A 26,009-nucleotide genomic window follows, 5' to 3' on the forward strand; every position below is an offset into this window, starting at 1 on the left:
TACTCCTTAGAAGAAAAGTTAAGACCTTTAGCTTAGCTTATTAAAAAACAGAGACATTACTTTGCCAACAAAGGTACATCTAGTCAAGGCTACGTATGTAGTCATGTATGGATGAGAGAGTTGGATTATAAAGAAAGCTGAGCGCAGAAGAATTGATGCTTTTGAACCGTGATGTTGGAGTAGACTCTTGAGAGTCCCTTGGACTGCAAGGAGATCCAACCAGTCCATCCTAAAGGAGATCAGTCCTGAATGTTCATTGGAAGGACTAATGTTGAAGCTGAAACTCCAATACTTTGGCCACCTGATGCGAAGAGCTGACTCATTTGAAAAGACCCTGATGCTGGGAAAAATTGAGGGCAGGAGGAGAAGGGGACGATAGAGGATGAGATGGTTGGATGGCATCACCGACTCAATGGACTTGAGTTTGGGTAAACTCCGGGAATTGGTGATGGACAGGGAGGCCTGGTGTGCTGTGATTCATGGGGTCGCAAAGAGTCAGACACGACTGAGCGACTGAACTGAGCTGAATAACTTTAGATGGGCATGAGAAAATGTCATGGCTTTGTCTCCAAGAGCTTTGTATCACTAAGATCATCCTCAGTCTGCTCATTACATGACCCAAGAACCCAGGTCCTCCTCCCACCACAGGCTTCTTTCATTACACTGGGCCTTCCAAGACAACATTCAACAGAAAAATTGTTTTTATAAATGCTCAAAGGGGCTTTCCTGGTGGCTCAGAGGTAAAGAATCAGCCAGCCAATGCAGCAGACAGGGATTCAATCCCTGGATTGGGAAGATCCCCTGGAGAAGGAAATAGCAACCCACTCCAGTGTTCTTGCCTGGGAAATCCCATAGACAGAGGGGCTTGGGGGCTACAGTAGACAGGGTTGCAAAGAATCAGACACGAGTTATCGACTAGACAACAACAAATGCTCAAAGAGCCATCATCTTGCTGTTTGTCCTTTTTACAAGCAATATTTTATTTTACCACTTGAAAATACAAATAGTGACTTCACTTTCCTAATAGTTTTTCTTCTTATATTTTTAATGCTGTGATGATAGTCCTGTTCTACAGAGACCAGTAAAAGTACAGATCACTCTCTCTAAATTGCTGAGGGATCTATCAAAAATTTGATATTCCCCCTTTTTTAAATCCTGGAGACCACCAAGAATACAGAGTGGAAGAGGGGGAAAATTAATTTCAACAGTAAAAAAACAAAATGATTAGTGAATTGCCCATAGGTAATAGATCTATGACAGGGCATTACAGAGTTAGGGTGCTCAGAATATGTAGCTTACATTTTGAAGTTGAAACAAAGGCACATACCTGGATGTTATAGTTTGTCATACAGTTCACTCAGCAAATATTTTTTAGCACCTTCTCTTAAGACAAGCACTAGGAATACACAGCGAACTATGTAATTATGCCTTCATTCTCTTAGGGACAATTAGCCAATAAGTTAAAACAGAGAAAGTAACAAGTATAGCAGGGAAATGTAAAACAGGAGAGGGGCAAGGTGTGCTGGGGTTGGGGGAGTTTTTCAGTTATAAATGGGGTAGTCTGGGGAGCCTAAGAAGTAAGATAACATTTGTGTAAATATCTCAAAGAGATGGAGGGAACAGTAAGTAGTCCTGAGGGGGAAGATAGGCAGGGAGTTGAGGGGGAGGTGCAGATTGCCAGCAGCCTTGTCAGTGGTTTTGTAAGGACTTAGGCTTCTGCCTCCAGTCAGAAGGAAGATACTGAAGGGTTGTTACTAGTGAAGAGATAAGAACTGGCAGGAACGCTACATTCAATGGACTAAAGATGCTATTTCATGTACGTCTTTTTTTGGTATAGAAAATCAATGCCAGTTTAATAAAAGAAGAAACACACTGAGATACATTTTTCAATCTTCTTACAAAAATGTGAGAAGTTACAAGTACCTACAAATTACTAAGTATTAGTACACTTTCATATAGACTAAGAGAAATGCACAGTAGGAAGGGGGGATGTTTCAAATTCTGGTTAAAAATACAAACATAAATATCAGACAGACATGGGCTGCAGTCCCAGTTAGGTAGTATAGTGGCTGTGTGATCTTGCACAAGCTATTTATCTCTCTGTGCCTGAGAGTAATTTACATCTAAAATGATACCTGCCTCATGAGGTTGTTGGGAAAATGCATTGAGATAGTCTAAACTCTGAGGACAGGGCTGGAAGCACAGTAAAAGCTCAGTATATGTTAGTCTTCATTAGTTACTTTGAGCAATTTAATGAGCTTAAGAAAATCTGGAGTTGGATTGCTAAATTGTATTTAGGAAATTATACATATTGTGTAAATTGTCAATGAATTGTTCATAGTGAAATGTCAGTCTGGGAAAAAGTGAAATGAAGTCTGGATAGGAGGGTGCAGGCTTTGCTTCTAGGCATGGCGCTGCTACTGTAACCAGTTGGGGGACCTTTGGCGAATCGCACCATCTCTCTGGATGTTTGTTTCCTCATCTATAAACGAAGCAGAGCAGACTGGAAGATTCGTAGAGTCCCTCTAGGGAGAAACTTCTGTGAATCTCCTGTTTGCTGACTCCACACTGTCCATGGAGGAGCACTATTTGAATAATTTCAATAACTTTGAAATATTGATTATTCATATTCAAGTTTTACTTGTTACATTCAAAACTTTGCATTAGAGTCTTGAAGAATTTCATAATTAATTAGCAGACATGAAATTTAAACTAGTGTATCACAGCCTTTAAATTTTAAATGGTACAAAATATTCCCATTTATATGGAAAAATTCAAACGAGCTTTTTGGCCAACCCAGTACTTTAAACTTGGATACCACGATAGGCTAAGAGGTTTAAAGTAAAGGGTTTCTCCAAAAGCAAACCAGATTCCCACCGCCTTGGCTTTCCGTGCCTCCCATTACTGTTGCAGTGGCCCCACTGGCACCGTCGCCACCATCTGCTCCTCTGATAAACGCTGCCTGTGTGGACTCAGCCTGCCCAGCACCTGCCCACACACAGTTTGGTGACCGGAGCCAACCTGCTGTGACAGCTGCCCCCCACCATGCCACATTCCTTGGCCCTGTGTGCCCACCTGCTTTCTGCTCCACTCCTCCCAGCCCACCCTAGGCCTGGAGACCTTTAATCTCGCATCCTTCACTCAGCCCTGGGATGAGCCCTCCATCCCAAGCTGCTGCTGACCGATTGGCTGCTTCCCTCAGTGTCTGGCGATAATATGGAAGCTATCTCTTCAGCATTCACTTGCCTCGGTATATTTATTAGCCATTGAGACAGACCAGATCGCCTAGATATGGGCAACCTACCTTTCATCTTAATGGAAAGAAAATCAAGAAATTTGTTATGGCTATTTGGCTGAGTGACATTTGGTTCATTTGGGCAGGTGACTGTCATCTATTATCAAAGATACTGAAATCTTTCAGACCTCAGACTGTATTTTCTTGGTCATGTTGCTTCCAAGATCCCATTCCTTAGACTGAGTATTTTCATAGAGGAAAAAGAAATTTCTTTGATGGGTTTTCCAATAAACTTAATTTCTGTAACAAATAAATAAGTGGTTTCTGTAGGAACTATCCTGTCTTTAATGTTATGAATCTGTCTTCACACACATTATATAACGTCTGTAGAATAAGATGTGCCCATTAGAAACCTGTAGGAAAACTGGACTCATGTAGTTCATAGTAAGATATCAGGGTTTTTCTGATAACTTAACTATTTACCAGGTGAAGAGTGAATAACATTTAGCAAAACTCATCTAACACAGGCAGGTTGAACAATGAGGAGTTTATAGAAAGTGTACACCATTATACCTTACCAGTGACTGGCCAGTATCACAGTACCTGATTTAAAAAGAGAAAGAAAATATTTGCACCATCCTGAACCACAGTCAAGAATGCCATGAAAGACTAAAGCGATTATGACCTCGTAAGTTCCCACCTTCTACCTGTGATGTGATCATCTGTTTTGAAGTTAGTCTAAGTTCCTTGAGGGCAGGGAGAGGAACTTGACTTTCCCAGCACCTGTGCAGTGTCTTCCCTCCACATTCACAGAGAGCGTGGCACTGCACTAGGGAACAAGAAAGAAGCTCTGAAATAAAAAATATTCCTTAAAAATGTGTGAACTGCACTGCAACCCTGACTCAAACTGAAGGGTTCTTGATTTAAAAGAGCATTATTGGGCTTCCCTGGTGTCTCAGTGGTGAAGAATCTGCCTGCAGAAGACATGGGTTTGATCGCTGATCCAGGAAGATACCGTGTGCCCAGGAGCAACTAAGCCTGTGTGCCACAACTACTGGGCCTGTGCTCTAGAACCCAGGAACCACAACTACTGAGCCCACATGCCGCAACTACTGAAGCCTGGGTGCCCTAAAACCCATGCTCTGCAACATGGGAAGAATGTTGCCACCGCAATGAGAAGAGAAGCCACCACAGTGAGAAGCCTGGGCCCTGCAACTAGAGAGTAACCTTTGATCACCGCAACTAGAGAAAGCCCACATGCAGCAATGAAGACCCAGCACAACCAAAAATAAATAAATAAAAATTGAGAGAGTTATAAAAAAAATCAAGTAGAGGCTGTAATAATAATTTTTATCCAGCAGAGTCTTCTTGGCATAACACTGCTGCTACTGCTAAGTCACTTCAGTCGTGTCCGACTCTGTGCGACCCCATAGACAGCAGCCCACCAGGCTCCCCCGTCCCTGGGATTCTCCAGGCAAGAACACTGGAGAGGGTTGCCATTTCCTTCTCCAAAGCATGAAAGTGAAAAGTGAAAGTGAAGTCGCTCAGTCGTGTCCGACTCCTAGTGACCCCATGGACTGTAGCCCACCAGGCTCCTCCATCCATGGGATTTTCCAGGCAGGAGTATTGGAGTGGGGTGCCATTGCCTTCTCTGTGGCATAACACTAGCACTTGTTAAATAAATAACTAAATTTCTTTGCAAGCTCAGCTTTCCACTTGCCAGTTAATATTTTTTTGTGGAAACCATATATTAGTGAACACCATCAGAGATCCTAAACTCTTAGAACGACTAAACAGATTTTTTTATGGCCTGTAGATTTTACATGTCCAGGTTCTCTACCCTCTGTATTGACAGTATACTGTGTGATTGCTTCCATGTCGTGAAGCAGGATTGTGTTAACCGATTTTATACTCATGTTTAGCGGAGCCATACCCAAGGCTGTGTAGTCCATTTTTCTGTTTTAATGCTCCATCTTTCCATTTCCATTTCCTCATTAGATAGAAGCAACACAAAGGTAGGGACTTTGTATTCTCCATAATGCCAGCAATATTGCCAAGCACTAGATGCTCAGCAAATATTTTTACTTTATTTAGAAAGTGGTATTGAACTATTAAGTCTTAGGACTCCACATACAAGCCCCATCAAAAAAGTGTAACCCAGAACATGTCAGTTGAATATGATCTGGAAAAGTACATAGAGATGATACATAGAAGATTATTTACCAGTGTTAACCAATATAATTGTCACAAGTAGCTAATTAAATTAAAATTAAAATTGAAAATTCGATCCCTCAATCACTTAACCACACTGCAAATGTTCCGTAGCCATTGGTCTCATACTGGACAATGAAGAATAGAATATATCCATCATCACAGAAAGTTCTTTGGGATACAGCTGTTCATAGACTGTTTTAAAAATAAAGTTTATACCCAGGGACCAACCCTAGTCTGCATATGGCTCAAGCCAGACTAAAGGGAAAGCTGGCCCCAGGAATCAGAGTGAAAGTGTGGGTATATGTGTATGTATAAATATATCATACACTTATAAATATATACATGGGTATATATTTATAACCTCCCAATTCATCCTTTGATCTACTTAATAAATATTTATTAAACACCTACTACATACTAAGTTCTATACTATGTTCAGGGGAAACACATATGAATAGCACAGTCCTCAACCTCCAGGAGTTTGCAGCTTGGGGATAAATATAAGCTATAACCAGGATGTTATACTGGTACAGCTGTTTCATGGGGATTCAGCCATGTTGACCAACCACGGAGCTATAGAGTTCCCATGGTATAGGTCTGTAACACTTGACCACTCACAAATATTCACACATGCAAAAATGAAACAAAACCTCACATACACCTTCAAGAAGTCAGTTGTATGACAAGTAAGCAGTAATTAGCAGTAATGGACTTTCCTGGTGGCTCAGGCAGTAAAGAACCTGCCTGCAGTGCAGAAGACTTGGGTTTGTTCCCTGGGTGGAGAAGATCCCCTGGAGAAGGGAACACTGTAGTGTTCTTGCCTGAAGAATTCCATGGACAGAGGATCTTGGCAGGCTACAGTCCATGGGGTCACAGAGTCAGACACAACTGAGCGATTAACACTTTCACTTTTTTTTTCATCCTACATCATATTCATTATTTTATATACAGAGCTGCCTATTATTTGCAGACTTCTGCCAGCTGATAAGTAAGTCTTTCACTAAAAACTGTCAGGAGATTAAATAAGCCCTGAGGATGTAAAATATAGCATGGCAACTATAGTTAATAATACTGTATTATATATTTGAAAGTTGGTAAAAGAGTAGATGCTAAACATTCTCATCGCGAGAAAAAAATTTCTTTTGTTAACTGTGTATGATGATGGATGTTAGCTAGATTTATTGCTATGATCATTTTGAATATAAATATCAAATATTTACACTAATATCAAATCATGTTGTGCATCTGAAACTAAAATAATATCATATGTCAGCTATACCTCAATTTTTTTAAAAAAGCTGTCAGGAGTTTAAGGGGAAAAAATCAAACCAAAAGCACTTTCTGTGCTGTCCTGATTGCCTAGATGCTGTGTTTATACTCTGTGTTTATATAACCTTTCTTCCTTTTCACTGTTTTCACTGTGGTCCACACAAGCACATTTCAGATGGGTCATCTTTTAAGTCTGCAGTATTTTTCTTGATTCATTTATTTGTGATATCAACTGCCAGTTATTGAGTGCCTGGTTATGTACCAGTCACTTACTAGGCATTTTATACAAAATATCTCTAATCTTCATAGTAATCTCATAATACGGCAATTATTTGTCTCAATTTATAGATATGGAAACTGAAAAACAGAGGGATTAAGGAACTTGACAAGTTCAGTGAGTGGTAAAGTTAAGACATCAAATCAGGGGTGCCTGACTTCCATGCCAAACCCTTTCCTGCATCAGTAAGTTTGAAGCATTAGAGTTTCAAGTCAGAAATGACATATTCTAATTCTTCATAGTGTACAGTATGTATACTGTGTGTACACATAGAGTACAATATGTACACATTATGTACATTACAGTACAGTACAGGAGAAAGAGACAGGCAAACCAACAATTACATTACAGGAGTAGTATATTACAAAAGTGCTGCAATAGCCTTGTGTATTGAGCTTGGAAAATGGAGCAAAGGGCTTCTTGGGGGATAAGACACTTGAAAAGGTTGTATCTTCAAAAGCAAGGAGGTTGAGAGAGAAGGAAGGCCGTTCCAGGCAGTAGGAACAGCCCCTGCAGATGCCTACAGATGAGAATCATTCCTACAGCTGGAATGCAGTATGGCTGGAGCGCAGAGTTTGGGGGAAGAGGGCAGCAGCAAGGGTAGGAGTAAAAGTTGTTGTTGCTGCTTAGTTGCTAAGTCGTGTCTGACTCTTTTGTGACCCCATGGACTGTAGCCTGCCAGGATCCTCTGCCCATGAGATTTCTCAGGCAAGAATACTGGAGTGGGTTGCCATTTTTTTCTCCAGGGTAAAGATACGGAATGGGTATAAGGAACAAAGAGGCAGATTGAAAAGAACCCAGATCAGCCAGAAGCTGAAGCTTCATCCACTGATAAAGAGGTGGAGGGGGTGAGAGCACTAAAGAATTTTGATCTGAGAAATGGCATGATCAGGTCCAAATTTTAGGAAGATCATGTAAGTATTGAAAACTCCTGTGTTTCCAAGTTGTGAGCATGAAATAATAAATGAATGAAGAGGATTCAAGGTTTAAGGAAAACTTCAGTCAAGATGAGACATGTAAATGTCACTTGGTCTTACGTCAGGGACACTTTGGGAGTGACAAAAATCTCAGAGGACTGGAACAAAGGACTCACTTAAAGGACCCCACCGGGACTTCCCTGGTGGTCCAGTGGTAAAGAATCTGCCTGCCAGTCAGGCGACAAGTGTTTAATCCCAGCTCAGGGAAGATTCCACATGCAGCAGGGCAGCTAAGCCCATGTGCCACAACTACTGAAACCTGCGCGCCTAGAGCCCATGCTGGGCAAAGAGAAGCCACCACAATGAGGAACTTGCACACGGCAACTAGAGAGGAGCCCAGCTTGCCGCAACTAAAGAAAAGCCTGCACGCAGCAAGGAAGACGCAGCACAGTCAACAAGTAAATAAATAAAAATACAAAATACGTATTATTCAAAATTGTAAAGCAATTTCCCACCAGTTGAAAGGTAAATCAAAAGCTTTTAAAAAAATTTAAAGTTAGACATCACCAGGAAGGTAAACTATAAAAAACAATTTTTTTCGTTTGTATAGCTAAAGAACATTCTTGATGATACAGATAACCAGTGCCAAAAGACAAACTAGAAAAGAAAAAAGTGTTCGTAAAACATCAAAAGGGAAGGAAAAATACGTGTGGTTATAGCAGAATCAGTGATGGGAAGAACATAAGTATGAAGTTGTAGCAATAACAGAGAGGTAGATGCTGAAGATACTTTTAGAATATAAAAAGATGCGGATGTTTCTTTGGGTAAAGTTGGGAAATAATTCAGGTTTTATCTGAATTATGGGTAGAGGATTGATATGATCTGGCCAAAATTTCAAAGGTCTCTGGTTACTTTCAGTACATATGTATCAAAATAACTCTTCTGCTTAAGAGATCTAGTGTGGTTTCTGGTTACTTGACTAGATCTTATCTGATCGTGGTGAATTAAGTAAAGAAAGGCTTCTAAGCACTGGAGGGATGGAATTTTCATCATCAGAGATGGGAAAATCAGTGAGTAGAGTACAATGAAAATTAACTGGGCAAAATAATTTATACATAAAAGTTAAAATATTGAAATATTCATAGGGTCATTGCTGCTGTTGTTTAGTCGCTCTGGCATGTCCAGCTCTTTTTCACCCAAGGACTGTATAGCCCGCCAGGCTCCAATGTCCATGGGATTTTCCAGGCAAGAATACTGGAGTGGGTTGCCATTTCCTTCCCCGGGGGATCTTCCCAACCCAGGTATCGGGATCAATAAAAATATTGACAGTTTGAAAAAATAAAAATATATATACAGCCAGTGCTCTGGGACAACCCAGAGGGATGGGATGGGGAGGGAGGAGGAAGAGGGGGTTCAGGAGGGGGGACACATATATACCCATGGCTGATTGAAGTCGATGTATGGCGAAGACCACCACAATATTGTAATTAGCCTCCAATTAAAATACATTAATTAATTTTAAAAAATTGGGGGCCAGCACCTTGATGAGAATATACTTTTCCTTGCAGTGGAAATATGGGAAGAATTAATTATTTGTTTTATAAATTATTTCATTTTTAAAATAATACTCTTCTAAAGTAATAAATACATGATTTGGAAAGTAAAAATAAAGAAATAAAGGGTGATTTTGGCCTGGTCACTTAGCAGTAAAGAATTCGCCTGCAATGCAGGAGATGCAGGAGATTCAGATTCATTCCCTGAGTCGGAAAGATCCCCTGGAGAAGGAAATGGCGACCCATTCCAGTATTCTTGCCTGGGGAATCCCACGGACAGAGGAGCTTGGAGGGCTATAGTCCATGGGGTCACAAAGTGTCGAACATGACTGAGCGACTAAACAACAAAAACAGTAATGACCCTATGACCGTGAACCCTGTAACCATGTGGGAATAGGACTCAGGACTGCCAAGTTAGTCCATTTTTTAAGGGACGTGGGAAATGTTCATTTTTCTATGACATTGCCTGAGTTTCGGAGGTGGCGGACACTATGCAGGCCAAAAAAAGTGCATCTTTGTCCACCTGTTTGTAAGCCCTGGCTACAGAGTCTTGAGGTGAGCATGGGCGAGAAGACCAAGTTCGACGTTATTTGGAGTAAAACAGTTAAGAAGTGATGATGACCACTCTGACAAGGTCAAATGGGTTTGTTTAGTCTTGAGAAGGGTAAAGGAGTGGTGAAGAAAGCTTAGTTAAGACTCTGAGGGTTTTCTTAAACCCAGTGATATTTGTCTGGACTCTGACTTGACCACTCAGTCTAGGTAAATATAAGTATTGGGTTAATTTTCTAAACAATGCTGCCATTAGAATGGAGATGGAATATTTTGTGCGAAGGGGCACAGTCTTACTAAAAGGGAGAAGTTGAGCAATGCCTAGTTTTGGGGGCTTTGGGGACAACTATACATGAAGACACTCAATCTCTAACCTGTTCCTTTCATCCCACTCACCCCCAAATGGCCACAGATAGATTAAGAGACACATGAATTAAGTCATAGAATCAAAGCAAACCTTAGTGACACGTCAGGCCTGGGAACTTGTTTCAGTTCCCTCTACTTATTTATACCATCGAAACAGGGTTAAACTGAATATTTAGGAGAGTTCTGAAAAGTACAGGAGTACAACAGGAAATTTGTAATCCAATGGGAGGTGACGTGTGGGAGGAAAGCAGACAAGCAGCCCTGAAGGCAGAGCTTAAGTGTCAAGAGGTGGCCCAGTTAAAGGACTGCGAGGAGGGGAGGGATGTATGTATGAGAATCTTACAACTTTTTGTTTCTTAGCAAGAGGTAACGACGCTGTATTTTCTACAAGTCATCTCCTTGAGTCACTGCCTAGCTGTGTCACTGCCTCGTTTCTTAATTACTTATTGTATATAACACATATGAATATCATGTCATTATCTCATCCTCATGGTGATAATGTGATTGTATAAGGCTGCTGCTGCTGCTGCTAAGTCACTTCAGTCATGTCCAACCCCATAAACGGCAGCCCACCAGGCTCCCCTGTCCCTGGGATTCTCCAGGCAAGAACACTGGAGTGGGTTGCCATTTCCTTCTCCAATGCATGAAAGTGAAAAGTGAAAGGGAAGTCGCTTAGTCGTGTCTGACACTTTGCGACCCCATGGACTGCAGCCCACCAGGCTCCTCTGTCCATGGGATTTTCCAGGCAAGAGTACTGGAGCGGGGTGTCCCGTCACCTTCTCCCTGTATAAGGCTAGGACCTGCTTATTTTAATCTGTTTTAAGATTCAGTCTAGGTGGTACCTCCTCCAAGAAGATCCTCCTGATTGCTCCTAGCCCACCCCCCTCGTCCTTTACTCTATTAAGTGCACCTCCCCCCAAGCTTCTGAAATCTTCAGTGCTATTCTTGCCCCATGGACTAATGATGATCTGTTTCTGTGGCATCACCAATGCGATGGACCTGGGTTTGAGCAAGCTCCAGGAGTTGGTGATGGACAGGGAAGCCTGGTGTGCTGCAGTCCATGGGGTCGCAAAGAGTTGGACACGACTGAGCGACTGAACTGAACTGATTGTTTCTGTGTCTGTCTCCCACTGATCGACCTTCTCAAGGGGACTCTGCTGTATGTCTAGCTTGTTTTATGTTCTTAGATCAGCCTGAGAAGTAAGCATTCAGGACACATGATATGTGGAATAAATGATGCTTTGGAGATCAGTATAACTCAGCAAATGGCTGTATTCCTTAAGACAGTTACTTTAGGCAGAGTTGTTTCCTTCTCTCAATTTCAGCCTCTTTACCTGTAAAATGATACTGTCCTGTCTACCCCCGAGAAACAAAAGTCACATGCGCTGAAATACTAAGCTATAAAATGTCAATGGTATACATGTCATTATTAGTTTCCAAACATAGATTTTTGGGAAAAAAGAAGAGGGGGAAAAAAAAAGAAAGAAAGAAACCAGAGGGATTCTTGGCTCTTGAGTGCTTATCTGTGCACACAGTTCACAAGCACCACTCTGGTCAAAAGAAAAAGATAACTAGCTGCTTTACTTACCTTATTTCTGCAGAAGGATTATTATTATTGTGAAAAGTTAAAAATCTCAAACTGACAAGTTACTAAAAAGAGTATAGTGCTTTAAAATGTGAGAACAAAGTCACTGCCTACCAGTCAAGTGGTGATAAATTCGCTCCCCATCCACTCTAACTTGGGATTGATATTGAGGCGAGCAAATAGGAAAAGGAGTACGTCAAGGCTGTATATTGTCACCCTGTTTATTTAACTTATATGCAGAGTGAAAGTGAAAGTGATGTCGCTCAGTCGTGTCTGACTTTTTTCGACCCCATGGAGTGTAGCCTACCAGGCTCCTCCATCCATGGGATTTTCCAGGCAAGAATACTGGAGTGGGCTGCCATTTCCTTCTCCAGAGGATCTTCCCAACCCAGGGATTAAACCCGGGTCTCCCGCATTGCAGGCAGACGCTTTACCATCTGAGCCACCAAGGAAGCCCTATATGCAGAGTACATTATGAGAAACGCTGGGCTGGAAGAAGCACAAGTTGGAATCAAGATTGCCCCGAGAAATATCAATAACCTCAGATACGCAGATGACACCACCCTTATGGCAGAAAGTGAAGAGGAACTAAAAAGCCTCTTGATGAAAGTGAAAGAGGAGAGTGAAAAAGTTGGCTTAAAGCTCAACATTCAGAAAACGAAGATCATGGCATCTGGTCCCATCACTTCATGGGAAATAGATGGGGAAACAGTGGAAACAGTATCAGACTTTATTTTTCTGGGCTCCAAAATCACTGCAGATGGTGACTGAAGCCATGAAATTAAAAGACGCTTACTCCGTGGAAGAACAGTTATGATCAACCTAGATAGCATATTGAAAAGCAGAGACATTACTTTGCCAACAAAGGTCCATCTAGTCAAGACTCTGGTTTTTCCAGTGGTCATGTATGGATGTGAGTTGAACTGTGAAGAAATCTGAGCGCCGAAGAATTGATGCTTTTGAATTGTGGTGTTGGAGAAGACTCTAGAGTCCCTTGGACTGCAAGGAGATCCAACCAGTCCATCCTAAAGGAGATCAGTCCTGGGTGTTCATTGGAAGGACTGATGCTGAAGTTGAAACTCCAGTGCTTTGGCCACCTCATGCGAAGAGTTGACTCATTGGAAAAGACCCTGATGCTGGGAGGGATTGGGGGCAGGAGGAGAAGGGGACGACAGAGGATGAAATGGCTGGATGGCATCACTGACTCAATGGACGTGAGTTTGGGTAAACTCCGGAAGTTGGTGATGGACAGGGAGGCCTGGTGTGCTGTGATTCATGGGGTCGCAAAGAGTCGGACACGACTGAGCTACTGAACTGAACTGAACTGACTGAAGGGCAGCGCAGTCCAATAGTCAGAATGGAGTTTCACCTTGGAGGTACACCTTCTCCAGGTCTTCCCCTCCAGAAACTGAAATTCTGAACCTGGCCTTTATTCTACAAACGGTAGAGCAGCCTAGCAGTCCTACAATAGATGAGTTTGAAGCAAGATCGCTCTCAAATTACTATCAATCATTTTGCCTAGGCAAGCTAATTAAAGCGCTAGGTAAACTTAATTTTACCTAAAATTAATCCAAGCTTAATTTATGTTTTTCCAGAAATCAACCCTGAGTATTCTTTGGAAGAACTGTTGTTGTAGCTGAAGCTCTAGTACTTTGGCCACCTGATGTGAAGAGCGAACACATTGGAAAAGACTCTGATGCTGGGAAAGATTGAAGGCAAAAGGAGGAGAGGGCGGCAGAGGATGAGATGGTTAGATAGCATCACTGACTCAATGGACATGAATTTGAGTGAACTCCAGGAGACACTGGAGGACAGAGGAGCCTGGCGTGCTGCAGTCCATGGGGTCTCAAAAGAGTTGGACACAGCTTAGCGACTGAACAACAATAACAGAAGGAACTGAAGAAATTGACACAAATTCCTGAGTTGAGAGGTGATGGCCAGTTGTGTTTTAGGCTCACACTTGAGATCTCTCTGAAAGGTGATATGATTTCTTCCTAACATAAAGTTTGTTGGAATGCAAAATGAGACTAGTTTCTAGTTTTTTCCTTCATTAGATCTTGAGTCAGGTTATATCATTAAATTCACATTTACTTAAATGTGAATTCCCAGATGAGGAACTTTCAAACACAAGTACACAGAGATTTTACAGTGTAAATACTAATTGCTTTTCTATGATGGGTGGTTCAAGGTTGGCTGTACTTACTTGCCATCAGCATGATAATAAAGAGCGGGAGGGAAGTGAATCACTCATTAGCATTTCACTAGAGTGATGTATCTTTTTAAGATCGGGCTTAAAGCTCTGGCTCAGATGGTAAAGCATCTGCCTACAAAGCCGGAGACCAGGGTTCAGTCCCTGGATTGGGAAGATCTCCTGGAGAAGGAAATGGCAACCCACTCCAGTATTCTTGCCTGGAAAATCCCATGGACAGAGGAGACTGGGAGGCTACAGTCCATGGGGTTGCAAAGAGTTGGACATGACTGAGCGACTTCACTTCACTTCACTTAAAGCTCTGGAGCGGCTTCCCCCTGCTGTGGAGATAGAACAGGAAACCCTCGGGGGCTTCCAGGAAGTGGCTCCTGCTCCCTCTGCAGTCTTCTCTCTGTTTCTCGGTGCTGTGCTTCATCGGCCTGGCAGAACCCATCTGATCCCAGGGCTGGGCTTGTTGTCCTTTCCTGCTCTGGGAAAAATCTTAGCCTGGCCAACCTTCATTCAAGCTTCCGGTCTCAACGTAATTCCGATGTCCTGACCCTGAATCTGACCCTGTCGTCCAGATTGAGCTTGATCCCACATGGAGCCCACACCTCCCTTTTCCTAACACTTGGTGGTGGTGATACAGACCTACCTCAAAGAAGCACTGCAAATTCAAATGGACTGTTGAGTGGGGAGCAGTCAGCAATGTCAGCCCCCCTCCTGTTGCTGCTGTCCTGCTAGTCTCCTTCCCTAGACTGTATTTGTGAGATGGCAGAGCACATCTGTTCTATTCGTTCTGTTACCCAGACCTTCCGCAATGAGAATTGGGCTAAATTACAGATGCTCAGTAAATACTTTTTGAATGAAGGAATGCCAAAATTTGTTGAATGAGGGGATGGGGAGTTTTTGTTTAATGGGTACAGGGTTTATGTTTGAGATGATGAGAAACTTCTGGAGATATGGATGTGAGTGATGGTTGTGATGAGAATTGTTTTCAGTGCCACCAAACACTCAAAAATGGTCAACTGGTAAATTTTATGCTATCGTATTTTACCACAGTAAAAATTTTTGTTGAATGAATGCATAGATAGTTAAGTCTTTCGAACCAGGTCCTATCTCTATCTAATACTTCAATTCATTAAATATTCTTAGAGTGCCTACTACGGGTAACATAAAGATGCAGTCTGGGACTTATTTAATAGTCTGAAATATACTAAAAATTCAAACCAAGTCACCCTTTGTATGCAAAACACATTTTAACTAGATAGACTGGTCGTATTTATCTTTGCATTCCAAGCATCTAGCAGCACTTAACTCATACTCAATAAATGTTTCCTTTTGGGCTTCCCTCGTGGCTCCCTGGTAAAGAATCTGCCTGCAGGTACAGGGGATGCGGGTTCAATTCCTGGGTCAGGAAGAGTCCCTGGATGAGGAAATGGCAACCCCCTCCAGTAATCTTGCCCAGAAAATCCCATGGACAAAACAGCTTGGTGAGCTACTGTCCAGGGGGTTGCAAAAGAGTCAGACACAACTGAGCAACTAAACAAATTAAAAAATAGGACGTGACAGTAACATGGTATTTGCTTAGGGCTTTCCTCATGACAAAATGCTTCCACAACCAGAAGTTCAGATTAGCATGGAGGTTACTTCACTCTATCCTTTTTACTCTTTTCCCATTCCTTCACATACTTCTGTTAACAGCAATCCCTTTCTGGCTTTCTCTTGTCAGAATCAACACAACTTTCTCAGTTTCTTTATCAACTATTCTCAATTGTTCATTTCTAGTTCTCACTCCATCATTTCTAAGCAAATCTTGCAATTGTTTACTTTCAACAAAGTCCAAGTCCCAGGAAAGAATCACACTTGGCACTGGGACAGAAGACACATTACCAGGATAAGGCCTGCTTAGAAGAAGGCGGATTGGGCTCCACACACTAGAATCCTGAGAACGCCCCACCTGTTAAAAAATATTCTGAGCTTCTTTGAGAGTAACTATTACATGCATGCATGCTCAGTCTCTTCAGTCATGTCTGACTCTTTGTGACGCTATGGACCGTAGCCCACCAGGCTCCTCCGTCCATGGGATTCTCCAGGCAAGAATACTGGAGTAGGTTGCCACGCCCTCCTCCAGCGGATCTTTCCCACCTGAGGATCGAACCTGCGCTTGTCTATGAAACGAGAATAATAAGAGACACTCACAGAGCTGGGTTTTTTTTCCCTTTCTTTTTTTGGCTGTGCCATGTGCCGTGAGGGGATCTGGGGATCCTAATTCCCTGACCGGGGATCAAAACTGTGCTGCCTGCAATGGAAGCATGGAGCCTTAACCACTAGATCAGCAGGGAAGTCCCTCAGAGAGTTTTTAATGAGCATTAGATAAACTAATGTTTGCAAAGCAATTAAAACAATGCTAGACTTGTATTAGGTATGACATATAATGTATTGCATGTCCAAGAACATTATCTATTGGTAAGTTCCTTTGTTGCTAAGGCAACAATATTAATTGCATACATATTAGTCTTAACAATGTGTATTACACTTATGCTCCTAGGTTGAGTTCAGGCTTTCAGCCTGAAAAGAGAAGGTCACTGTACTTGGGATTGAGAGACTCTTGCCCTTCTTTTCTCACTATAGAACCATACCTGAGTTATGTAAGAAGCTTATTTTCTGCTCTGCTGTTATTGGCATTTCCTATTTTAAATAAGATACTATACATGGGCAAAGGTTCCCAGGGTAGCAGGATGAACAAAAGAAGCAAGATAGCCTTTCTTCTCACACTCTGGGTGTCCCTAGACACAGCAGGATGGTGTTAACTATACAGCCTTGGAAGCTAGGAACTGGCCTGTCTGATTTTTGAATTTCAGTAATACCATTTTCTAGCTGTGTGACTTTATGCAAGACATTCAATCTCTTACTATTTCCTCATTCGCAACATGGAGAAAATGAAAGGATCTAGTGTACTGATAGTTGGAAAGATGGCATGAGCTAATGAACGTTAAGAGTTAGAACAATAAATGCTAGCTGTTAGCATTGTGTTCTATTTTGCTTAATCCTCTCATCCTTCTCTCATCAAAGTCAATGGCTTTTAAACACTTTTTCCTGTGACCTTCAGTAAGAAATATATTTTATATCACAATTCAGTATATTCACAAATGAAAAGACTAAATTGAAGCTTCACAAAACACCAATACTCTTAGCATACATATTGTGCTGTGAGTGTTAGTCGCTCAGTTGTGTCCGTGTCTTTTCAATCCCATGGACTATAGCCTGCCAGGCTCCTCTGTCCATGGAATTCTCCAGGCAAGAATACTGGAGTAGAGTTGCCATTCCCTTCTCCAGGTGATAAAACCCAGGTCTCCTGTACTGCAGGCAGATTCTTTACCATCTGAGCCACCAGGGAAGCCCCAGCATGCACATTGTACTCCATTAATTTCTACTCCTTAAAAAAAAAAATACTGGTAGCTCCCTATGAAATCCATTTCACAATCCACTTATGGATCCATTTGAAAAGCTTGAAAAGCTCTGCTCTTTGGTACCTGTTATGGGCAGAATGGGACTTCCCTGGTGACTCAGATGGTAAACAGTCTTCCAGCAATGTGGGAGACCTGGGTTCAATCCTTGAGTCGGGAAGATCCCCTAGAGAAGGAAATGGCAACCCTCTCCAGTATTCTTGCCTGGAAAATCCCATGGATGGAGAAGCCTGGAGGGCTACAGTCCATGGGGGTCGCAAAGAGTCAGACACGACTGAGCAGCTAACACTTGCACTTTTCATGGGCAGGATAATGTCTCCCTCATGTGTCTACAATGCTGGGAACCTGTGAATTCCTGTGAAAGGAACATTCCTTTAAGGTGGCAAAAGGAATTCTGCAGATGTGATTAAGGTTACAGACTTTGAGATGGAAAGATTATATTGAACTATCCAGGTGGGCCTCGTTTAATCACATAAGTCCTTTAAAAGTGGAGAATCTTTCCTGACTACGGTCAAAGAGAGATGTGAAGGGTCAGATGTGCAAAGAGATAAGGACTCAGTCTGCCAGTGCCAGCTTTGAACATGGAAAAAGGTAGCCATGAGCCAAGGGATGCAGGCATCCTCTAGAAACTGGGAAGCGCAAGCAAATAAACTCTGCCTTAGAGCCTCCAGAAAGGAATGCACCCCTATATGTGAGTGCCCTATGGACTGTAGCCTGCCAGGCTCCTCTGTCCATGGGATTCTCCAGGCAAGAATATTGGAGTGGGTTGCTGTGCCCTCCTCCAGGGGATCTTCCAGATCCAGGGATGGAACCCACATCTCTTACGTCTCCTGCATTGGCTGGCAGGCAGGTTCTTTACCACTAGTGCCATCTGGGAAGTCCATGAAGCCCTTGCTTTTAGGCCAGTGAGGTCCATGTCAGGCTTCTGAACTCCAGAACTGTAAGATAATAATTCTGTATTGTTTAAGACACTAGATTTATGATGATTTGTTTGAACAGTTGTGGAAACTAAAACACTACCTAATTTAGAAGCCTTGACAACTAGATCTAACTAATCTAGAAGCCTTTCATAACTCTCTCCCCTTGCTGCTGCTGCTGCTAAGTTGCTGCTGCTGCTGCTGCTAAGCCACTTCAGTCGTGTCCAACTCTGTGTGACCCCATAGACGGCAGCCCACCAGGCTCCTCTTGTCTGGGATTCTCCAGACAAGAATACTGGAGTGGGTTGCCATTTCCTTCTCCAAAGCGTGAAAGTGAAGTCGCTTAGTCATGTCTGACCCTCAGCAACCCCATGGGCTGCCGCCTTCCAGGCTCCTCCATCCATGGGATTTTCCAGGCAAGAGTACTGGAGTGGGGTGCCATTGCCTTCTCCGGCTATGTCGCTAGTGCTACTCATTTCAACAAGTCACTTCTTCCTTCTGCTTTTACCTTTTAGTGTCTCTGTAATAACCCATTTGCTTTCCTGATTTTCACCCAGGGCCAATTCATCTCTCCTTGGACTACAAAACCTCTTCGCTGCTTTCCGTACTTCTGGGCCCCAACTTTTGGCCCCACCCCCTGCTTCTGGCTCTCACAGTTATTTTTCTCAACTACTGATGTGATTACCTCTTTGCATTTTAGATGCCTCATCATGCTTACAAAATAAAATCTAAGGTCTTTAGCATGCTGCGTGCTAAGCTGCTTCAGTCATGTCTGACTCTTTTTGAGACCCTATGGACTGTAGTCTGCCAGGCTTCTCTGTCCATGGGGTCCTCCAGGGAAGAATACTGGAGTGGGTTCCCATGCCCTCCTCCAGGGGATCTTTCTTTTTTTTTTTAAGCTTTTAATTTTATTTTATTTTTAAACTTTACATAATTGTATTAGTTTTGCCAGATATCAAAATGAATCCGCCACAGGTATACATGTGTTCCCCATCCTGAACCCTCCTCCCTCCTCCCTCCCCATACCATCCCTCTGGGTCGTCCCAGTGCACTAGCCTCCAGGGGATCTTTCTGACCCAGGGATCGAGATAGTCAAAGCTCTTCAGATGATAAATCTAAAAGGACATGTTTCACTGTTTCATTTTTCCCTGTTCCGCTCCTCAGAATATCCTATTTAAAAAAGTTATTTTACCATTTCACTTTATTATAGTTGGTTGTTTAAATTTTTTTCTTTTTGTCTTAAAAAATTCCTTCCTGGGAACCAAAGAAGGGACGAAGAAAGAACTCTGCCTACCAGTCAGCCAACTCCTCTTGCATTCTATCTAAGTCCTCAGAGTTTGTCATTTATATTATGGCTCTCTAACCACAATACGCTTTATTTTTTTAATTAGGGCATTAGTGGCATAGAGAATTGTCTTTTCTATGCTTCGGAAGAATAAATTTACCAGGCTGTATAGTCTTTTTCTTATAAGGACATATGTGAGACTGGATTAGGGTCCATCCTAATGGACTTATTTTAACCTAATCCCCTCTTTAATGCCCTATTTCTAAATACAGTCATGTTCTGAGATACTGGAGGTCAAGACCTCAACATAGGAATTTGGGTGGAATGTACATAAGTCAGCTCATAACAAACAGTGAGAATATTACTTCTTGACACTCAGCTTTGCATAGACTCAGAGTTATAGGTGCACCTCAAAGCCCCTGTCATGGTCCTTCTATTTGGGAAGTATATTTCTATTTTCTAGTCTCAAGGCTGGGCTCTGTCTTGCAATCTTCACTGATCTCTCGAGGAATCACATCCCTTTGTATGGGCACATCCACCCCCAGATGCTTTGATTATAAACTCTTCACACATGATAGCTACCCTATCACCAACTCAGCTTGCCTAGCAGGGCCCTGGAACCTTTTTCTCTCTCCCTTCTTTCTATCATTTTGACCTGGATTCTTCTGAAGACTATCCTCAGCCCTTTTATTTGCAATGGAGTTATTGCAACTTGTGTTCCACTCTTGCCTGCCTTTTTCTTCTACGCCTTTCTTTTCTTTAAAGCGGCTTTTAGAATTATTTAATTCTCTGCTATGCAGTCACTTAAATCCCACTCACCTCCACACAGCTTGAATCCAGATTCCCTGAAACATTTTCTTTCCATTCAGAAATTCATAAATATCATTTTCAACGAAGCAAGCAGCACTGACTTTCATTAAACATATCAAGAATGTAATTTGGGGGCCCTCACTCTTTTTCCTTCTGCTCCAATTTACAGCTTATGTTGTTTCGTTTTGCATGTGGCATTCTTGCTTCATAGACCAGGTTCAAAGTTGACCAATATACCTGGCTATCCAGGAGTGATGTCCTAGTCCTTGGCTGTGGTCTGGGAATAGCAGTAGCTTCTCACAAGCAGTGACTCAGTGGCAGAGCAGTGCAACATCCTGGCGATGGGAATGAATCTGGGCACTCACAGGCCTGAGTTCAATGTTCTTTTGTGGGAAATTTGTCATTGGTGCAGGTAGATGTTTAGAGGATGGACAAGGGTAGCGATACTAATCTAGGCAGAGCCTTATTTAAAAGACTTTTGTTTTTTGTGTTAGTCTGACAAGTGTGTATGTGTGTTAGGTGGGCACTGAAAAGTCCTAGCTTAAGGTAGAATTACTCTAAAGGGCATTAAGTGTAATTCCAATTCCAGGGTCTGTCCCTTGAAAAACCAGATTCAATTTTCGGGTGCCTTATGCATCTTATTAAACATCATCAGTGTCTGCCTTGATCTGGCTTAGTTGAGATCTGATCAATTGCATTCGAAGTCATACTAATGATCAGGTAAGGCTAAAAATGTTGAGGTTGGAGAGCCAATTCATTCGTTAACTGTTGTAATTGAACTAGACTGTGGTCATTAATATCAATGACAGTGGCTGTCCTTGATCATCCAGGTAGCAATGAAGAGCTCTAAACAAGAGCAAGGGACACTCACTTCTGGAATCCTGAACTGCTGTACTAGGCATCTAACTGCCTTGAGGTCACCATGGTATGAAAAGCCCAAGTCAGCCAACCTGCAGAGATCCTGCAGTGAAGCCCTGAGATGATGGGAAGGCAGAGAGAGATACCCAGCCAGGCACCGCTGCCCCAGCTGCTCCAGGCCCTTGCTGTCCCAGCTCCAGCTCCAGCTCCATTTCCTGCCTCTGACCGCACAGCTCAAGCTTTATCCACAGCTGCCCAGCAGAGCCCTGCCTGAAACCCTGACCCACAGAAAGCAGGAGGGAGAATGCAGAAAACGGTTGTTAATGTTTAAAGCCACCTAATCTGAGGATTATCTGTTAGGCACAATAGTAACTGGAAGACTTGCCAACCTTCCTCATCTTTCAGTCTCCTCCTCCTGAGAGCAAACTCTTTCCATTCTTGTACCTGACTCTCCTCACTATTTATAATTTCATAAGAGTTAATATGCTTATACCACTACATGCCAGATGCATTACGGTTGGACTTCTGATTTTGAAAGATGAAGGTACCATACGCTTCCATTATCCCACTCTCCCCTTCTGCTTGCTCAATCACCCAAACATAACTATATCAATGTTTGTTAAGCCAAAATTTATTTTTTGCCTTATTATTACTACTGTGCAAGTTTTATTTACTGTTGAGCCGCTTTATGCATAGCCATTATATGCCCTTTCTTATACAACTTAATTTCTCATTTGCTCAGTTTCCCATATCATTATCACTATTTATTTCTGCCTTCTCCAACTGAATTGAAAAGCCCCAGAACAAGATTTTCTATGTGGTCAAACACATCAAGTTAAGTCTATCTATTGGGAACACTTTTCCCCTGGATGTCACCCTTCTGGTGACTCTGTCCCTGGGCTGCACGGGTTGGTGCTCCTCTGGGGCAACTTCTGTCTTGAGACTTCCTTCCTCCTCTCTTCTGTGATGGATTTCTTTTTTCCTGACTCTCTATCCTACTCTTTCTTGGGTTTTACCTTCACCTCAGTGGATCTTATTCTCTTGCAGCTTGCTAAAGAAGGATGTGCAGGAAGTGAAATTGTTGCGATCTTGCAGAGCTGAAGATGTCTCTCTCTCTTTTTTTTAATGTCTTATTTTATATTAGAATATAATTGATTCACAATGTTGCGTTAGTTGCAGTGTACAGCAAAGTGATTGTTATATGTATGGTGCTGGTGGAGGTGATTTAGTTGCTAAGTTGTGTCTGACTCTTGCGACCCCATGGACTATAACCATCCAGGTTTCTCTGTTTATAGGATTTCCCAGGCAAGAATACTGGAGTGGGTTGCCATTTCCTACTTCAGGGGAACTTCATGACCCAGGGATTGTATCTCCTGCATTGGCAGGTGGATTCTTTATCACTGAGCCACCAGGGAAGCCCAGTTATACATATTCATATTTCTATTCTTTTTCAGATTCTTTTCCCATGTGGATTTTTACTGATTATTGAATATAGTTCCCTGTGTTATATAGTAGATCCTTATTAGTTATCTGTTTTAAATACTGCTGCTGCTGCTGCTAAGTCACTTCAGTCATGTCCGACTCTGTGCGACCCCATGAACTTCAGCCTACCAGGCTTCTCCGTCCATGGGATTCTCCAGGCAAGAACACTGGAGTGGGTTGCCATTTCCTTCTCCAATGCATGAAAGTGGAAAGTCAAAGTGAAGTCGCTCAGCCGTGTCTGACTCTTAGCGACCTCATAGACTGCAGCCTACCAGGCTCCTCCGTCCATGGGATTTTCCAGGCAACAGTACTGGAGTGGGGTGCCATTGCCTTCTCCCATTTTAAATACAGTAGTATGCATACGCCAATCCCAACCTTCCAATTCATCTCCCACCCTGGGATCGAACCCAGTCTCCTGGGCAGTCACCCCTATTGGCAGGCAGATTCTTTACCACTTTGCCACCTGGGAAGTCCCTTTGACCCTATAGTCTTGTGCTGTCTTCATTTCCCTTCTGTCATTTAGTAGAGCTTCAGGAGCAGCATATGGAGAAGGAAATGGCAGGCTGCAGTCCATGGGGTTGCTAAGAATCGGACACAACTGAGCGACTTCACTGTCACTTTTCACTTTCATGCATTGGAGAAGGACATGGCAACCCTCTCCAGTATCTTGCCTGGAGAATCCCAGGGACAGAGGAGCCTATGTGCTGCCATCTATAGGGTCGCACAGAGTCGGATACAACTGAAGCGACGCAGCAGCAGCAGCAGCAGCAGGAGCAACAGAGATGAACCCTTGTGTTAACTGGGCTGTGTTTAATCAGCAATCTCCCTACCTACTTTGTAAGATTATTGTTGGTACCAAACAGGACAATGCATGCAAAAATGTGTTGCAAACTCTTAAAATAACATACAAATGTGATTTATTATCATTTGACTCCTAAGATGCCTTGATAGATTTTTCTGTTGTAACTTTCTTCCCACTACCTTTGACAAAATGAGCACTTCGGTAATGGTAGCCACTCTCCTAGCAATAATCCTTAAAACCTTAATCAAGATGAAAATAAATAAAATGCTCTCAACCTTAGGTGTTATACAAAACAAGTTGAACATATAACACTCATTTGTAACCCAAAGGAAATACATCGTGCTGGAAGTTTCAGCAGAAGTCTCATAGACCCAGTTCACGGCATCTGCTCCCAGGCGCCCACCTGAAGCTCTCCCTGTACTTCACGGGCCCCCTGTGTACAGATTCCCTCAAAGCACTTCCTGTCCTACTGAACTTGCTTGTTTTCTTGTTTGTGTCAGCCTCCAGGTATGGAATCTGTCTCATTCATCCCTTTATCCCCAGCACCCAGCACAGTGCCTGACATACAGAGGTTCCTAAGTGTCTGATTAAATGGAACACTGCCGACAAACTCAGTCAAATATTATGCAGTCTTTGCGACAATAGTTCCAAGGGTTTGACTAGATATTCTACTCTAATTATTAAGAAAGCAAAGATCAGACATTCTTCTTCCTCTATAAAGACAAAGAGAAAATTATGGATCTAACAGATTGCTTCATCTTTTCATGCAATGGAAAAGAAGGCCAGGGGAATAAAGCTACAGTCCTGGCAGCACCAGGCAGCCCAGACACAAGTGCTGAGCACAAAGGGGGAGGCAGCGTGGATCCTGGCAGCTCTCGTGTTCCATGAGAAACACCTGCTCTGCTGGCAGCCGGGAAAGAAAGACCCAGAATAGCACAGACGCACCCACTTGCAAAAACACAGAAACTCCCCTGTACTATAGGCCAGGTGGGATGTCAGGAGAGAGGCCTTGTGAAGCTAACTTGAAAATTTTATCCAACCCTATTAAAAGGACTTGAATTTCCTCTGCAATGGAGAGAGAATGAAATTCAGCACTTCTCAGAGACAGTGAGGCATGCTTGGTGTTCACAAACTGGGTATGGTAAACTTGCAGGAAGTGTATAAACGTGAAAGTTACTCAGCGAGGACCCGCCACACATGAAGCACAGGACCAGGAGGCCCGAAGGAGGCTCTCAAGGCGGTGAAGCTGCCGACCCTCTACTGGAGACAGCCCACTGTACTCTCAGTTCTAGGGGAATGGGTAGAAGCTTGGAGACGATAATATTGGAGGCAATGAGAGCAACAAGCCAAACAAGCAAGCGAGGAGGCACAAATAAGGAAACAAGGGGACACAGCAAAATCTCCGCCTGAGACCAGGGTGTTAGCCAACCTGAATGACTCTCCCGAGTCTACTAATTAGTGTCCCAGATAGTCCCTTCAGATATTCTGGAAGTGTTCTGTGGTCACCAAATTTTGGGAAACCCCTTAAGACTTCGCTTCAGATATTCTGGAAGTGTTCTGTGGTCACCAAATTTTGGGAAACCCCTTAAGACTTCGCAACGAACACGGGCATCTGCAAGGCCCCGAGTGGTTCTTCATGAAAGGAAAAATAACAAGAACAAAAACCCCAAAACGTTTTACTTTCTTTAACTCACAGTTTCTTAAATACTTTCATTCCCGTGAGACCTATTACAGACTGCAGACCTAATGCTGCATTGACCACAAAAGGAGAATGCTGTTACATGCAGGTCTTTGACATTTGAATCTTGCCTTTGGGATGGTCTCATCTTTCAGAATTTTATACTGAGAGATGGATTTAGTTATAACATTCACATTATGAATTTTTAGGTCTCCTTTTCTCAAATAGCGTCAGAGTGGGAAATTCACCAAGCTTCTTAAAAGTTGTTTTGTTTTTCCAACTAATTTCCTCTTTTAAAAATAAATGTTATTTTTAAGGGCAGTTTGGTTCACAACAAAATTAAGCAGAAAGGATAGAGAGTTCCTATATACTCCCTGTCTCACCGCCCCCACACACAGCCTGCCCCACCATCAACATCCCCCACTGCAGTGGTACATTCGTTACAATGAATAATTGACACATCATTAGCACCAGAAGTCCTTAGTTTGTTTCCATTAGGGCTCACTTCTGGTGTATACCTTATGGCTTTGGACCAAGGTAAAATGACATGTACC

At 42.6% G+C, this 26,009-nt stretch overlaps 1 pseudogene; it reads left to right on the forward strand.

The window, feature by feature from the left end:
* Positions 1–2,408: 2,408 nt before the first annotated feature.
* Positions 2,409–3,299, forward strand: LOC147356781 (keratin-associated protein 3-3-like; annotated as a pseudogene).
* Positions 3,300–26,009: the final 22,710 nt, after the last annotated feature.

This window comes from Bos grunniens, chromosome 16 (assembly GCF_055505025.1).
Source record: "Bos grunniens cultivar Pamir isolate PY7600 chromosome 16, Bosgru_T2T1.0, whole genome shotgun sequence".
Classification (NCBI taxonomy): domain Eukaryota; kingdom Metazoa; phylum Chordata; class Mammalia; order Artiodactyla; family Bovidae; genus Bos; species Bos grunniens.